This window comes from Meleagris gallopavo, chromosome 1 (genome assembly GCF_905368555.1).
Source record: "Meleagris gallopavo chromosome 1, MGAL_WU_HG_1.1, whole genome shotgun sequence".
Classification (NCBI taxonomy): domain Eukaryota; kingdom Metazoa; phylum Chordata; class Aves; order Galliformes; family Phasianidae; genus Meleagris; species Meleagris gallopavo.
In genome coordinates, this window is record NC_139404.1 from 82811663 (window position 1) to 82827438 (window position 15776).

A 15776-nucleotide genomic window follows, 5' to 3' on the forward strand; every position below is an offset into this window, starting at 1 on the left:
AACTATCAAAATTGCTTGATCAGCTATGAGAAAAAAATGTCCATGAGTTGGATTCCAATAATTGTTTCTCTATTTCTACTGGCAGTTCCATTTTCTGGTCTTCTGTAGCAGGCATGACTTCAAATTATACCAGTCAAATGAGTGTTTACTTATTTGTAGAGCATCTTTTATCTTATTTTTTTTTTCTTTAATAAAAAGAAAAAGAGTTTTTAAATTTTGCAGTATAGAATTTAAACACAGATGTGGGTGTAGAATTGTTTTGGACCCCAAACATCAGAAAGATCAGATCTGCACTCTGTCCAGCACTTAAATCAGTATGGCTGTCTCTTTATTATCTTTGAGTACTAAAGATACAGTTTGTTTTAATATTAGTGGTAAATAAAACAATGTAATTTGGGCTCTGTTGAATTCTGATTTAAGAATCTGAGTATTTGTATCTAAGTTATTTCCTACTCAAAGGGTTTTTTTCCCCTGTTGTTTGGGGAGGCAGAAGTTGTGGGGTGGAAGAGCCAGAAACTGCTTTTGCTCCATTTAATCAGCAGTCAAAAACACTACATCTCCATCAATTTGAATGAATCAATCCTAATGGTGTCCTAAAGAGGTAAGGTAAAACCAGCTACAGTAGTAGTCATACTATACATGGTACATGGAAAATAAAGATGAGGTAATATGTGGTAACCAGCATGGCTTCACCAAGGGCAAGTCTTGCTTGTCAAACTTGGTGGCCTTTTATAATGGAGTTACAGCATCAGTAGATAAAGGAAGAGCAACTGATGTCATCTACCTGGACTTGTGCAAAGCGTTTGGCACTGTCCCATGTGACATCCTGGTCACCAAACTGGAGAAAAATGGATCTGATGGATGGACCACTTGCTGGATAAGGAATTGGCTGGATGGACACACTCAGAGAGCTGTGGTCAATGGCTCAATGTCCTAGTGGAAACCTGTGATGAGTGGTATTTCCTCGGACTGGTGCTGGGACCAGTGTTACTTAACACCTTTGTAGGTGACATGGAGAGTGGGATCGAGTGCACCCTCAGCAAGTTTGCAGACGACATGAAACTGAGTGGTGCAGTTGACATGCTAGAGGGAAGGAATGCCATCCGGAGGGACCTGGACAGGCTTGAGAGGTGGGCCCATGCCAACCTCAGGGAGTTCAACAAAGCCAAGTGCAAAGTCCTGCATCTGAGTCGGGGCAATTCCAAGCATAAATACAGGTTGGGTGGAGAATGGCTTAAGAGCAGCTCTGAGGAGAATGATTTAGGGGTGTTGGTTGATGGAAGATTCAACATGAGCCAGCAATTTGCGCTTGCTGCCCAGAAGGCCAACTGTATCCTGGATTGCATCAACAGAAGTGTGACCAGCAGGTAGAGGGAGATGATTCTGCCCCTCTACTCTGCTCTCATGAGACCCCACCTGGAGTACTATGTCCAGTTCTGGGGCTCCAAACACAAGAAGGACATGGAGTTATTGGAGCAGAGGAGGACCACAAAGACGATCAGAGTGCTGAAGCACTTCCCCTGTGAGGACAGGCTGAGAGAGCTGGGGCTCTTCAGCCTAGAGAAGAGAAGGCTCTGCGGGGACATTACAGTGGCCTTCCAGTTCCTGAAGGGAGCCTGCAGGAAAGCTGGGGAGGCACTTTTTAGAAAAGCATGTAATAACAGAACAAGGGGAAATAGTTTTAAACTGGAAGAGGGCAGGTTTAGACTAAATATTAGGAAGAAATTCTTCACTATGTGGGTGGTGAGACACTAGAATAGGTTGCCCAGTGAGATTGTGAATGCCCCCTCCCTGGAAGCATTCAAGGCCAGGCTGGATGGGGGAGCTTGGAACTAGATGATCTTAAAAGTCCTTTCGAAACCAAGCAGTTCCATTCTATGATCCATTCCATTGCATTCTAGATAGGCTTTTGCAAATCTCCACATATGTTGTCATTTTTTTGTTGCTGGTGGTGGTTTTTTTACACTTTAATTTTAAAAGATGTTTTTGAATGCATATTTGATGATTTGTCAGAAGTTTTCCTTCTTCAAACTATCAACCATAATATCTAGAGACAGTTATTAATCACTGGTTGTTCAGACCTATATTCTCCCATCTGTCTCTCCCAAGGTATTCTGACACCCTCTCAAACCAGAGACAAGGAGACAGAACAGTAAATTCACATTGCAGAGGGCTTTGAAAATCAGCAATTTTGTTTAAATTGCGAACTACAGTAGAACATAATTGCTAAGCTCTCCACAGAACAGAAATGTGAAAAATGTTGGCTTGCTGATTTCAACAAACACAGGAAGTGCAGGCTTCCAGTTTCAAAAACTTCTGGGTTTGCCATAGAACCTGAGGCATGTTTGCTTCTTTTTTGCTCATGTATTGGGATACTCAAGGGGTAAGGTGGGGTTCGTCTGTGATTTTCTTATTTCTAGTGGTGCAAGAAATAAAAAAAATCCTGGAGTCTCTTTCTCAAGAGTGCTGCCAGTATCTAGAAGACTCTTTGTATTCCTAGAAATAGTAAGAAAATTCCTGGAAAAAAATAAATGCTTAATAGGGCTGTCAGGAGGCCAAGATACCAGAAGCAGTCCCCACAGTCTGTCTGCTGAACTTCTAAAGAATGGAATGAGTAAAACAGCAAAAATTCGTATGGAATTCTGAAGGAAAAGTGCCTCTTGTCTTTGATTGAAAATATACAACTGTAATTGTAGATGAGGAAAAGCAAGCAAAAAGGTGGACTAGATAATGATGGCTGAACACTGGCTTAAAACAAAACCGATCCTCTGGTCCAGTTTCGTAGCTGCAGTGGACCTTTATCTGTTCCTAAGCTCTGAAATGCTTTGTGAGTCATCTGGGAGTTGTTCACAGAACCCACAGATACCAAAAACTGAAAATAGATCTGAACCAAGATGTGTCTGAACTGAAGCACTGGCTCAAATTCTCACTTATAAATAGCATCAACATAGGAAACAAGTAATATCTGTTGAAGAAATATTTAACCAAAAAGCCTGTGCAATGTCAAGAAAACTTCTCAACTTTTTCTTTTTCTTTTTTTAAAGCCACCTTCTTTGCCAACTGGTCTCAAAGAACTGAAAAATCAAGATATGTGTCACCATGTGGCAGCAGTTTGGTGTTTTTCCTCAAGGTGCAGTTGTGCATATGTGTTGGATAGTGAAATGAATGTCTTTTTTTTGTTGTTGTTCTTAGGAAGCTAAATGTTTCCCCTTGAAGAGCAGTGTATTGCAAGACTCACCTGCATCTATTTTGCTGAAGAAACATTTAAAGGCACCTTGAAATGTTTTAAGAGAGCTCTAAAAATATCAGTTAGGTTCTGCTAGCATGTGATAATTTGGTACGAGGGTTTTAGTAATCATTCTCTCGGCAGGCATTTTATATATTTTATATATGCTGTTCAGAAAGCAGATTGAGTTACCTGCTCTACACGCTGACTCTTCACAATTAGACACAGCAGCTGATCAGTTCCTTTTGGAAGAATAACATCAGCTTAGAGAAGAAAGCTGGAAACCAGAAATGCTGGACAGAATAAAGGCAAGAAATTGCATCTGGAAAGGTAAAGTCTTGTGAGTTCTTTCAAAAAATATATCTTTACTTCTTGGTGTGACTTCTTTAAGAATCGTTTCTTCTTCTAAGAGATGAGTGCATGTAACCACAACTATCTACATCTTATGCCGTTTGCCTCTTCTGGAAAGATTACAGGAGTCTTCTTTCCAACTAAGTGGACCTTTTGGCTTGCAGGATCAATGTTTCATATTGTTCCCTTAAATTTCTCTATTGTAGTTTATCTGTTGTTTTCTATTGTAAAACATTGTTCACGATTGCTTGTCAGCAGCAGTAGCATTGGGGTAGTTCTGTATTTGTTCCACATTTTCAGGACACTGAAGATCAGAAGAGTTACAAAAGAGTTACAAAATTCTATTTCCACCTACAGCATGTGAACCTTTACATTGATTTCAGGTCAACCTTTCTGTCACTTAAAGCTAACTGTACACTTTATAAAGTATCCTCTGTATTCAGCTTGTTACTACAAGCAAAACTTAAAGGCAACTGTCCTGCAAGACTGTCTTTATGTTTGTTGTGGGTATACAGAGCTGCTTCTTATGACCTCCTTCCAAGTGGTATATTGGGAAATCCTTAACAGAACTATTCCTTTAGATAGAATTATTTTGAAAAACTGTTATCTATGTCTGTAGAAGAGTTGGTTTGAACAGAGACTTCCAGATACTGAGTTACACAAATTGCTCAAGCTTATGGAATAGTTGGCTAACCTAGCAAAATGAGGCTGTCTCAGGTGATTTAATTCTGTAATTAGCTTTCCTGTGCTTTTCACATACCTGCAGGGCAAGAATCGGCTCTGGTTCACCTATGTTCACAAGAAAGTTATGAATGGGCCTTTTGGAAAGCTGAACCTCCCATTTTCTAAAATAGAAAAAATAAAAATTAAAAAAAAAAAAGAAGAAGAAAAAAGTGGAGAAAAGAATCTTGGGGAAAGAATTTAGAAAATATTTATTAAAACAGGCAATGAGATGGAACTGCTTTTGGTGGTACTGATTTCAACAAAAGTTGTTTGTGCACTCCCAGGATAACAGACACTTCTACGTACTCTTACCAAGAGTAACGGCTCTCTCAAAAGCAGAAATGTAGATGTAAACCTCTCCCTGTGCCAGGGAGAGTGTATCATAACAGGAAATAACTTAATCTGGTCACACTTCTGTAAGAAAAGATGATTTTGCAGCCTTTTTTCTGCTAGGTCACAATAAAAACCAGCCAGCTAAAAACCATAGATCACCTATACTTTTGTGGCAAGAAATAGATTTATCCAACAGGGCTTTAAATCATGGACATTATGTGGGGAATGTTTCATATTAATGAGTTTTCACCCTCTTGCCTGTACACTTACATAGCGTGCTGAGTCAGACAAACATGTCTGCTTTCTAAATCTGTTTTCCAGTTAAAGAAAAGCTAGTAGCAAACAATGGGTTTTTCCAGTAAGACTGTAAAACTTCAGTGGCATCACTGTGCTGGAATCAAACATACAGTAGAGAGGCTGGCTCCCAGAGAGCTCCTAAGGAAGATTTAATCTAACCCTATAGCAGAGCTGGCTGCAGAGGAGGAGAGCTGCAGGCTGCATATTATTTGGTTAATTCAAGGAGATGACCGTTAATGATACAACAGTGATCTCAGGTCTAATCCCATTGTGCTTTCTAAACTGGCAGCTCCATGGAGACTGGAATCCAGCTCTGAGTGTTCTGGGTCCACCTTCACTGCTGAAAGAGCACATTTTTAGTCGAGGGTCAAGGTTAAATATTTCTGCAGTGTCATTAGTTATGGTAGAGTGTAGTTCAAGCCTGTGCTAAGGTCAGCATAGGACGAAGAGAGTGTGTGAACTGCTTGAAAACTGCTGGCAGTGCTTTCAGACTTTGTGCAGTAAGAGCTGACTAAAAAAGTGAGACTCCTCAGCTGGCCTAAAGGCTGGCTAGAAGTACTTGTACAGCGCAATTTGCCTAAGCATCACTGAGAGTCTGGGCTGAGGACATTGCCTTTCAATTATATGTACTCTTTGTTTTCCTTCACAAGTGGATCATCCTCATTTTTGTTTGCATTACAGATCCAGAACGAGGACAAAAATACCACAGAGACAAAGAGAAAAGGAGAATTGTCCTGAATCCCTTCTACCAAAAGCACAGGTATGCCAATTAATAGGAAATGAGATGGGCTTCTGCAAGGGGGATCACCTGAACCCTGCTTATGACTGTCCTTAGAATTTCTTTAATTTCCAGCCTCTCTATGTGAATGATTGTTCTCAGGCTGAAAAGATCATCAGTCATCAGATCTAGTCATCTCACAGCTATACACAATGACATGTAGCAGACATGTGGACATTTTAGGTACTTGAAAGGGCAGCTGTTTGGGTTAGGATAGTGCAAGAAAGGAAATTAGCCCTACGCTCTGACTCCTGGCTCTCAGGCTTAAGTAGGCTTTATCCAACAAAGCAGAAAAAGGCAAGAGGTACACCAGTGCCTCTAGCACAGGCTAGTTTGGGGAACTCCCAAAAAGAGAGAGCATGAGTGTGTTCCTAAGAACCAAGGGGTGTTTTCTGTAGCAAAACTTATGGCAATGGCAACCAGATCTGAAGGTGATACTAATGAGGTGGAGCTTTTCATGAAAATGAACACAGAGAGCAGAAAGAGAGATTTTGCCCCAGAAGAGGGTCTGAACCATGGCCAAGCTGGTTTGCATGGTGAGATTTTGTTCAAAAATGTCCATAAAGTATTTCCTTTATTCATCACCAATCCACATTGTGCCAGTTCTTTCAGTGCTTTACGACAAACTTGAGGCTTATAGAAAAAAAGGCAAAGGATAATGTGCCACAGACAGAGAGGCAGAAAGCAAAGCAAGGGCATCAACAAGTTTGTGCTATGGCAAGGAATTCATTACATTCACAGCCAGTTTGTACTGCTTTGTTCTCATGCCAGCATTGTTTAGCTCCTCTCACAAGACGTTCTCCATTGAACCTTTCTCTGCATCTTTTCCAGCGCTGTTTTCTTCTTGAGTGTGAGAGTCTATGTCATATAATATGTCCTGAAGGAAACAACAAAATTTTGTACAACTACATCAGGGCTTCTCTACCTTTAGTAAATAGTGTCTTTTCTGAGGCATGTTCTCCTTTCCTGCAAATGGCTGAAGATTTACTTATTGTTTATTTCAATAGCCTGTTTGATAACCCATCTCACTGACTTTGGCAAATCTGGTCTTAATCCTACACACCTTGATCTCTACAGCACACCTATCTTTGCTGCCCAGCACCGTTTGCGATTTGTGACTCTTAAGAACTTCTCTGCTGATTTATTTCCCTACTTACTCAGGCCTAGATTGCTTCCCAAGATTTTTTTCTCTTGCTTTCAGTATATATATATATATATATATATATATATATATATTAGTATATAGATATAGATATAGATATAGATATAGATATAGATATAGATATAGATATAGATATATCAGTGTATATATATATATATATAGGATAGTTTTTATACCTTTAACTAGATATTTTCCAAGCTCCCTCCACCTTCAAGTCTTTTGGTTCTTCAGTCCAGATAAATTCACTACTAAATTTCCTTAATTTGACCAAGTTTGCCCTTCTGAAGTTGATATAAGTCATTACTAACCTACTGCTGTTTGTTACTCTGTTTAAAGTAAATGGAAACAGTTGCTGAATACTCAGCCCAATTTTCTATCAGCTTTTTTGAACGTCTTCCATACTTAGTAAGTTGAGGCTGTGTCTTGTCTCAGCGACTACAGTCAGCTGAAGAAATCTGGCAGCTATCATACCCATGGTTAGCTGGGCCCAAATTTATTATTAGAAGCATTTGTTTCCCAAGTGGTATTGGGGAAGTTAAAGTTGACCATGGCATAATTCCCAGTAATGTTTCTATAATAACACTTCAATGATAGACCTCTTCTTGCACCTTGGTATTTTGACATCAGATAAGAAAGGCCAGGTTTAAATGAGGTGTGCAAAGCAGAACCAACCACTCCTCAAAAAACAAAGGCTACAAACAGGTGGCCTGGGCTGCTGGAAGTGGCTCTTCCTGTTCATATACAATGGAGAATTTTATGATGAATTGAATGGTGATGAGCTGACTGACAGATGGCTTATTTTTAAATAAATTGCAAAGATCATTTGGTGTTTTCCTCTTGGCTGGGTGAAATGTCTAAACACTGAAACAGAAGAATGTTGTATTTAAGATTACAGATGTTTTGGACATTGGCCTATGGATCATATTCACATGGGTCAGGTCTGGCTCCTGTTTGGAAGAGGAGGGGAGCAGTAGAAGGAATGTCCCCTCCATGGGCTCTTGTGCATTGAGGAGACCACACCACCTTTTCTGCTCTAAGGCTGCCCTCCTCAGCCTGGAGTGCCATGATGACAGGATTCCCTCTCCCATGCTGCCAGCCCTATTTCCTACAAGTACTTATTGGAGTCTTCTGACCTGTTGTAAGAAGAGACCATTTGGCCCAAAGAAATAGTCATTATGTGGCAGAAGCTGCAAGCTAAGTCAATCATGGAACGAAATACATTTTAAAATTTCCCAGCTGCTTTGCCAAGAATTTGAGTACATCTTGAGCTTCTAAGTGTAAGAAACATGCAAAGTCTTCTTCTTCTTTGCCCACATCCTTCTTTCATTGCATTTAGCCTGCTGCTTACATACTGTGAAGCTTCCAGCATTCTTGATTTATATAGGTTCCCTTAGCATTCTTAACCTTTTTCTTGGGCTATTATCATGATTGTTTGTATCACTTCTATATTCCTGTCTCTTATTGCTACATTATCATCATGTCTTTGTGCATAGCTCCAATCTGAAGAATACTTGGAGGAAAAACATGCACCTGTTCCCAGTTTTTTAGCTCTTAGAAGCCAGTAAAGAAGTGCAGGCTGGTTAATGTCAGCCAAAGAAATGTGCCAAAAATGTGAAGATGGGATGATATTTACATGAGAGCTGCAGTAGTTCTTGCAGTAATGGCTTCACTGTGTAGCTGAAGTCTGCATGACACAGTAGAGAAACTTGGTGGGCTGGAGGATGGAATAGGCTGTGCAGTGAGGAGTCAGAGAGAAAAACAGGGAAACTTTTTCATAAAATGCACAGAAGAAGAATCTATGCATTAAGCTGTGCTTAAAATGGAAAAGGCATCTCACATGCTGTCTTGCTCTTGAAATGGCAGACAGGGAGCAGTGAGTCCTGCAGGGCACAGTGTTACTGTAAGAATGACAAAGCTACGCAAAAGGCCATGTATTTCATCTTCCAAAAGGAGCTTATGTCTGTGAGCCGAGCACATGATGCTGAGTAGGTAGGAACCCAAAGCCACAGGAACAAGGACTCCTTGCTTCCTCTGAGCCCAGGGCCCTGTTGCACTCAATGCTGTGGCTATGACATAGCAACAGACTACAAATGAATGTCTGCCAGCACCCTGCCACCCCCTTGGCTGGTTGCTCTCTCCTGTGCACTGCATCACTTTTCTCCTTCCCCCCAAGTCTAACCCATGCTAGACACCATAGCCAGCATTCTCTGTGAACAACAGTCTAGGTATGACTGCTACATCTCTGTTAGACATGTGGGAAAAGAGGATCTTGAAAGGTCTGTTTCCTGCAAGGGGAAGAAATGTCAGCCCTTGTCCCCTGTCCCTGAGAGAAAGATTGTTCTCGGCACTGTGAAGCTTTGGTCTGTGTTAGCCTTGAATACGCAGAGGTGGAGCCACACTGGTAATACAAGCAACAAGGAAGGTTGGCAGATATAAATGTGAAACTTAAATCTTGAGTTCCATAGACAGTGTAGTTTAGCAGGCATGAGATAACAAACTGGAGGGAGGAATCTGTGGTTTAATGTTATTCTTCACCTTGTGAAGAACACTAGCTGCTCACAATCCATTCTCCATAATTTTGTGAACTCGCTCTCCTTCTTCCTTTAGTTTTGCTTACACTGCTGTTCAGGTGGGTGTGTTTGACCTATTTTTGCATCAGCACACTCTCAGTGAAGCACAGCAAGGATACTTAATCCTTACTGGATGATATATTTCTTTATAGGCTTTGCAGACGGTCTTATGTGTAGGTGCATACCTTGAGGTCTTTTTTTTTTCTTGGCAGATAGTGCTTTCTGGTTTCCTCACCACTTCAGGTGGCACTGAACTGGCTGGTGGGGAGGCTGGCCGAGGCTACTTGGCTCCTGAGGTGGGCTTTGTCAAGTTGTCTCCTTGCAGAAAGTCTCTGGGAGAAATATCTTGCAACCACTTATCAGTGAGTGACAAACTACTTGAGGACTGGTGCTTAGCACAGCTTATGCACTCAGAGTGGTGATTAGCAGTTCCCTAGCACTTGGGGCAATGGGAGTAAGAGAAACTCTGTGAAACAGGGTTGTGCTGAGTTAGGTTTTGGAGCTCCATAACAGAGATTGGGCATGTGTGGGACTCAGGGCTGTCCTCATGTTATGATAAAAAGGAGATTAGATTCAGATTGATGGTAGGCAGTCAGGCTAGAAAATGAGTGAGAAAGGGGTGTTGTGATAGTCTGTATTTCTGTGTTCGTCTCTTAGAGTCATTATAAGCTCAACTGCATTTTAATTATAGGGTCAGGGGTTTATGGTAGGATGTGCACAGTGCCAGATTACCAAATCGTCTCACTGAATTGCAGCAAAGGAAATCACTTTCATAATGCTGCAGCTTTCCATTCTGTTTATTCCGTACTATGTACAGCTTTGCTTTTCCCATGTCCAACAGGTTTTCCTTTCATTTCCTGTAATTTTTCTCTTTGTTTTTCTCTCATTTTGCAAGCTGGGGTAGAATCTGGCTGTAACTTTTTCTCAGCTTAGCAGTGACTCGGGAGTGTCTCCACTTTCTAGGAAGGAGAAGAGATTCTTTTATAATATGTATACCTGACAGTGAGATTAAGACACAAAGGTTCAAACGTTAGCAGTTTATTAAAATCCTAGTCACTTAGGGATGTGGGGAAGGGAAGATGGGCGATAGAAAAGAGATAGGAAATAAAAGCAAGGAGTCTTTGTGGAGAGCAAGAGAGAGATAGTCATCACCGTGTGGGTCCAGCGAGGTTTGTAGTAGGTCCGTTGATCTCAGGAACTTGATCAGTCACTGATGGGGATGGGAGAAAGCCAGGAAGCTTCACAGCAAGTGGGCCCTGGGGGGTAGAGGGGGGAGGTTCTTCCAAAGAGGTTTTTCCCCTCAGGGAATTCTCCATCAAAGGTTTCTTTGGGAGTTTTTCCTCCAAAGTCCTTAGCTTAGTGACACCCTCTACTCGCCCCTATAGAATTCGCAGTTGTCAGTTAGAGTCTTATCACCAAAAAGGCCTCACAAAGCAAGTTTTGAGTCAAAAAAAGTTTTGTCTTTCACAAAGTTTCCTCTGGCACATAAACGTGACTCCATTTTATTTTAGTTATTGCTTTGCATTTAGAGGCTTGTGTGGCTTTTAAGATTGGTTTGGGGAAAGCTTGTGTCTCAAGGGAGTTCAATTTTGAACAGAAAAAGCAAAAAAAAAAACTGTTGACTTTGGTCATATGCATTGTTTTTGCTTGCAGGGGCATTCATTTGACTTCCTGCTTGTCATCCTTTCACAAAGTATTTTGTAGGCTACTCATTGTCAAATCACTGCTGATACTCTTTGTGTGCAATGGAATATATCCCAGAGAAGTGATTTCTTGTGCTTTCTTCCAAATAAATCTGTCAGTGCTACAGTTCAGTTATTAACTTCTGGATTGTGCAGATCCTTTTGAAAAAGGCTAGGAACCAAACGCTGCAATTTTTTGCACCACAACCATTGTTCAAATTGGCACTTAAATCCTTGAATTCAGTCAGAGGTATTATTTAGATTACAACGAGCAGCAGTTTCCTTTCTGCTGCTGGCCTTGGTTAGGTACAGTTGCCAGAAGAAACTGAAGTGAAAGATCTGTTAAGCAACTATGTAATTACATGGTTTAACCATTGTGGTAGAATTTGGGATTTCACAGATTTTCCTTTTTTTCTTTTCTCTTTCTCTCTCTCTCTCTTTCTTTCTTTCTTTCTTTCTTCTTTCTTTCTCTTCTTTCTTTCTTTCTTTCTTTCTTTCTTTCTTTCTTTCTTTCTTTCTTTCTTTCTTTCTTTCTTTCTTTCTTTCTTTCTTTCTTTCTTTCTTTCTTTCTTTCTTTCTTTCTTTCTTTCTTTCTTTCTTTCTTTTTTCTTTCTTTCTTTCTTTCTTTCTTTCTTTCTTTCTTTCTTTCTTTCTTTCTTTCTTTCTTTCTTTCTTTCTTTTCTTTCTTTCTTTCTTTCTTTCTTTCTTTCTTTCTTTCTTTCTTTCTTCTTTCTTCTTTTCCCAGGGAGACAAGTTTTCAGGTGTCTTACATACATTTCTCTTCATTTATTACACACAGAGCTTCAATGCAAGAGAATCAGACCGTAGCAACAGGTCTTCTCTTGGATTCTCTATATAGCCAGTAGACTTCAGAATCATAGAATGGCCTGGGTTGAAAAGGAGCACAATGATCATGTAGTTTCAACCCCCCTGCTCTGTGCAGGGTCTCCAACCACCAGACCAGGCTGCCCAGAGCCACATCCAGCCTGGCCTTGAATGCCTCCAGGGATGGGGCATCCACAGCCTCCTTGGGCAACCTGTTCCAGTGTGTCTCCACCCTCTGTGTGAAAAACTTCCTCCTGATATCTAACCTAAACCTCCCCTGTCTCAGTTTAAAACCATTCCCCCTTGATCCCCCCTGAGTTTAAAACCACTCCCTTCGTCTCCTGCAACTGTGAATTCTTTGCTCTTCCTAGACTTACACACATTGTGCAAGACTCCCACAGAATCCACAAGCCAGCTGCCGTCTCCCTGCCCAGAGACCCACACTGTGCTGTTATTAATACCCAGGCTAGCTGGTGTGAAGTTAGTTCATGCTCATGAACTCATGTGCAAAAGATGCAGCTGCAGCATAAGCATCCTGTCTGGAACAGAGACAGGAATAGTATTCATTTCCTCAAGGTTTCCTATGCTCCTCTGCAGTGAATTGTCCCACTATCTTGTGCTGTAGAAACCTGGCACATCCCTAAGCTGGCCCGTCCTGTGTCTTGAACAAAGGATGTGCCTCACCAAGTGAAGTAAGGCCAAAGAGACATAGTGCAGGACTGTGTAATTTGAGCCTGTCATGAAGCACACACATGCAAGGGGATTGAGGTGAAGTAATATAGCCAGTTCTTTGCTATTTCCTAACTTCTGACTCCTTCATTGTGCAACCATAATGGTTTTTTTATTCAATTGTTTTTGTGCCCATTGGGGTGAATTGAAAGGTATGGACAGAAAAGATGAGAGGTGAAAGGAAAAATATAACAGCAGCATTAATAAATAATGTTAGAAGGCAGATATTTTAACTAGATGCTTTGAAGTAGCATTGTTTTGTAAGTGTCAAGGTGCAAAGGGTGAAGACCTGAGGATCCTCTCAAGAGAAGGGATCAAAAGTATGAAGGTATTTTCAGCTCAAGGCAAGACAAATTACAACAGCCTGAACTTTGGTTCACAGCCCAGAACACGCTTGAAGCCACCTCGTTTGGCTGCAGGGTTGGAGAGTCTCTTAAGAACAGACTGAATTTCCCATCTTTTAGCTGTGATGTCACTGCGCGTACATCTAGACCATACTGAAGTTCTGCTTCCCAGACTCCACCCCTGGGCATTCTCTGTACTTTCTGAGGCTGACCACAGCAGTGGCAATGGTAACCACCAAAAATACCCAGAAGCTTCACTTCCAGTGAAGGAAGCAATGTTCTCTCATATCGCTACAGCACACTCCTGATGCACCGCGTAGAAAAAAAATACAGATTAGCAGTGCTGAGGATTGTGATGTTTGAGGCAGGAAATGTCAATGACAGGAAAGGACAATTAAAATATTAGCAACCCCTCCGCTTTCCTGTAGCGCGGCACAGCCCCCATCACAAAAAATGCAACACGGATGCAGCACGTGCTTTCAAAACAAGATGATTTTTGTCGTTGTTTTATCATTCACAGAGCCATTGAGTTTTATATCAATGCGAGCCTCGTGGCGAGCAGAGACTTTCCAGGAACCCCCGGCTGTCTCCGGGCCGGTAACGCAGGGTGGCACAGGTGCAGCCCTGTTCTGCAGCAGATTTCTAGAACCAGTTCCTCCCCCGGTGCCCTGTGGGCTTTCGCGTGATTGGCAATCGGCATGGAGAGGGAGAACCCTGTGCCCCTCAGCTTGCTTGGCTTTTCAGTTTTCACTTCTCGAGCGGGTGCCCTGTTTCCCCTCGCTGCCCAGGCTTGGGTCAGTGCTTTCCACAGGCGGCTGCGCGGGCGGGCAGAAGGAAACAGCAGTCGCTGTAACCGCAGTCGGTGAGGGAGGACGCGCGGGGGATGGAGCAGCGCGGTGCCTTCCCTCACACGAGGCTCTCCTCCCCTGGAAGGCTTCGATATAAGCTGAGGAGGAGCTTCAGCAGACGCGAGTTAAACACCACCTTCATCCTAACGCACAGCATGCTTCCTTCCACGTTTTCTTTTGCAGGTGGGGCTCAGCTGAACGAAGCCCCGCTCTTCTTTCTCATCATTACCGTAAGCGTGCGGAAGTCGGGCTGGAGCTGTTTGCGGCCGGTACGGCCGCGATAAGAAGCTGCGTGTTTTGATCTGATCCGAAGTCCCTTTCCTGTTGGCAATTGGTAAGTGGATGCATTTGCTGTACGGAGCCCGTCTAGCTTTGTGCTCTGCTGCGTAGGCTCGGAGGGTGTTGCACCCACAGCGGCTGGCGAACAGAGCGCTCGTTTCCCGATGGGACATCTCTTCGCTCTTTTGTTATGTCAGCTGGGGAAGCTCCCAGCTACCCTCAAATAAGTTTACAGCTTTAGAGCCTCCTCCAAGTACGCACCAAAAGCGACAGCCGCTACTGCTCCATGTAAATCACCCGGCGTTCAGAGGCAGAGCCGTATGGGCTGGCGCCGCTCCGCGCGTCCTTCGCCGAAAGCACTCCGGGAACTGAACGCTCTGCCAGAGGGACGGAGCCTGCCTCCGCAAGCAGTCTCGAAGGCGAGCTGCACTCGTAATTGGCTCGAGCTGCCGGGATGAGATGTCCCAGACCTTTCCCAGAGGTCCTCGGAAACTTCCTGGCAAAGCCGAGCTCCGCGCGCTCGACCACGCCGTGGGGCTGCCGCAGGGATGAGCGCCGGCGCCGAGCGGCGGTGACGGAACGCCCGGCGGCTGCGGGGCCCCCAACCAGGTGGGGCAGCGGCGAGCGGCGGGGGGCCCGGGGGCGGCCCCGTAGCCCCGCCCGACGGCGGAGCGGCGGAACGCGGCTCCCCCGCGGCGGCCCCGCGGCGGGGCCGGGGCGGCGGGCGGAGTCCCGGGTACCGTCAGCCCCCGCCGCCTCGGGGCACCCCCGGCGGGCGGTGAGTGCCCGCGGCGGGCGGGTAACGGGCCGGGTGCGGCGGGCGACGACGGCGGGCTCCGTTCGGAGCCGAGAAGGGAGATCCGCCGCTGCTGCCGCTAAGCCGCTTGTGCCGGTAATGCCGCCGGGAGCGGGGCTGTCGCGGGGCGCCGGGAGGGAGGCGGCGGCTGTGCGAGCGGCCGGAGGCCCGGCGGGGGGAGAAACAATGGCTGTGTAGGTGCCTCTGCCTTGAGCTGCGCGAAGCCATTAGTTAGTGCTGTGTGTGTGTGTGCTTGTGGTGGAGGGAACGTGCCGTGGGAGCTTCGTGCTGCCTGCTTTTCAGAGTCTCCGGGTTATTGTGCTGAGTTATTATTCAGCAGTGGGGTCGATGTTTCTATTTCAGCTGCTGAAAACCGTGTGCTCAGCTCCGCTGCTCTTCCTCGACTTTAAATTTCCATAGAGAGGAGCAGGAATTCTTCCTGATCCGCAGTTGGAGTCAAGGCTGCTGGGAGTTATCTGTTGCTTTGTGTGCACGTTGAGATCCTGTTACCCTGCTGAAACCTCGTTTGTTTGGTGTCTCCTCCTTTACTGACCCTATGCAGAGCTATTCATAGGAACAACGTGGCTGCAGAGCTATGTCAGAAGGGCTGTGCAATGGGATGAGATTACTTGGTGTAACCCGGCAACTCCTGCTGCTGGATGGTATAAAATTCAACGTGTGTAACAACATACACAGTTTCTAATGTAGAGAATGTGGTTGTACCAGACCTGTCAGTCCAAAATTTTGAAAACTAAGTTCAAGGAGGGCATGGAGACAGAGGAAATGTGCATGAGCGCGGCTTCTTACCAACCCATTTCAGGAGAAGAAAATAT

At 43.9% G+C, this 15776-nt stretch overlaps 1 protein-coding gene across 10 annotated transcripts in view; it reads left to right on the top strand.

Annotated features, from left to right (window-relative positions):
• The first annotated feature begins 13735 nt into the window (after positions 1-13735).
• Positions 13736-15776, top strand: part of ST3GAL6 (ST3 beta-galactoside alpha-2,3-sialyltransferase 6) — a 42533-nt gene continuing 40492 nt past the window's right edge. For 4 of the 10 annotated variants that reach the window (XM_085238372.1, XM_085238434.1, XM_085238407.1 and 1 more), the window contains exon 1: positions 14900-15039. The gene's annotated coding sequence lies outside the window, so the exon portion shown is untranslated. Of the gene's footprint in view, positions 14203-14620; positions 14757-14785; positions 15040-15776 lie in introns of those variants that run through there. The other 6 variants (XM_085238387.1, XM_085238426.1, XM_085238398.1 and 3 more) reach the window with 4 other exon arrangements.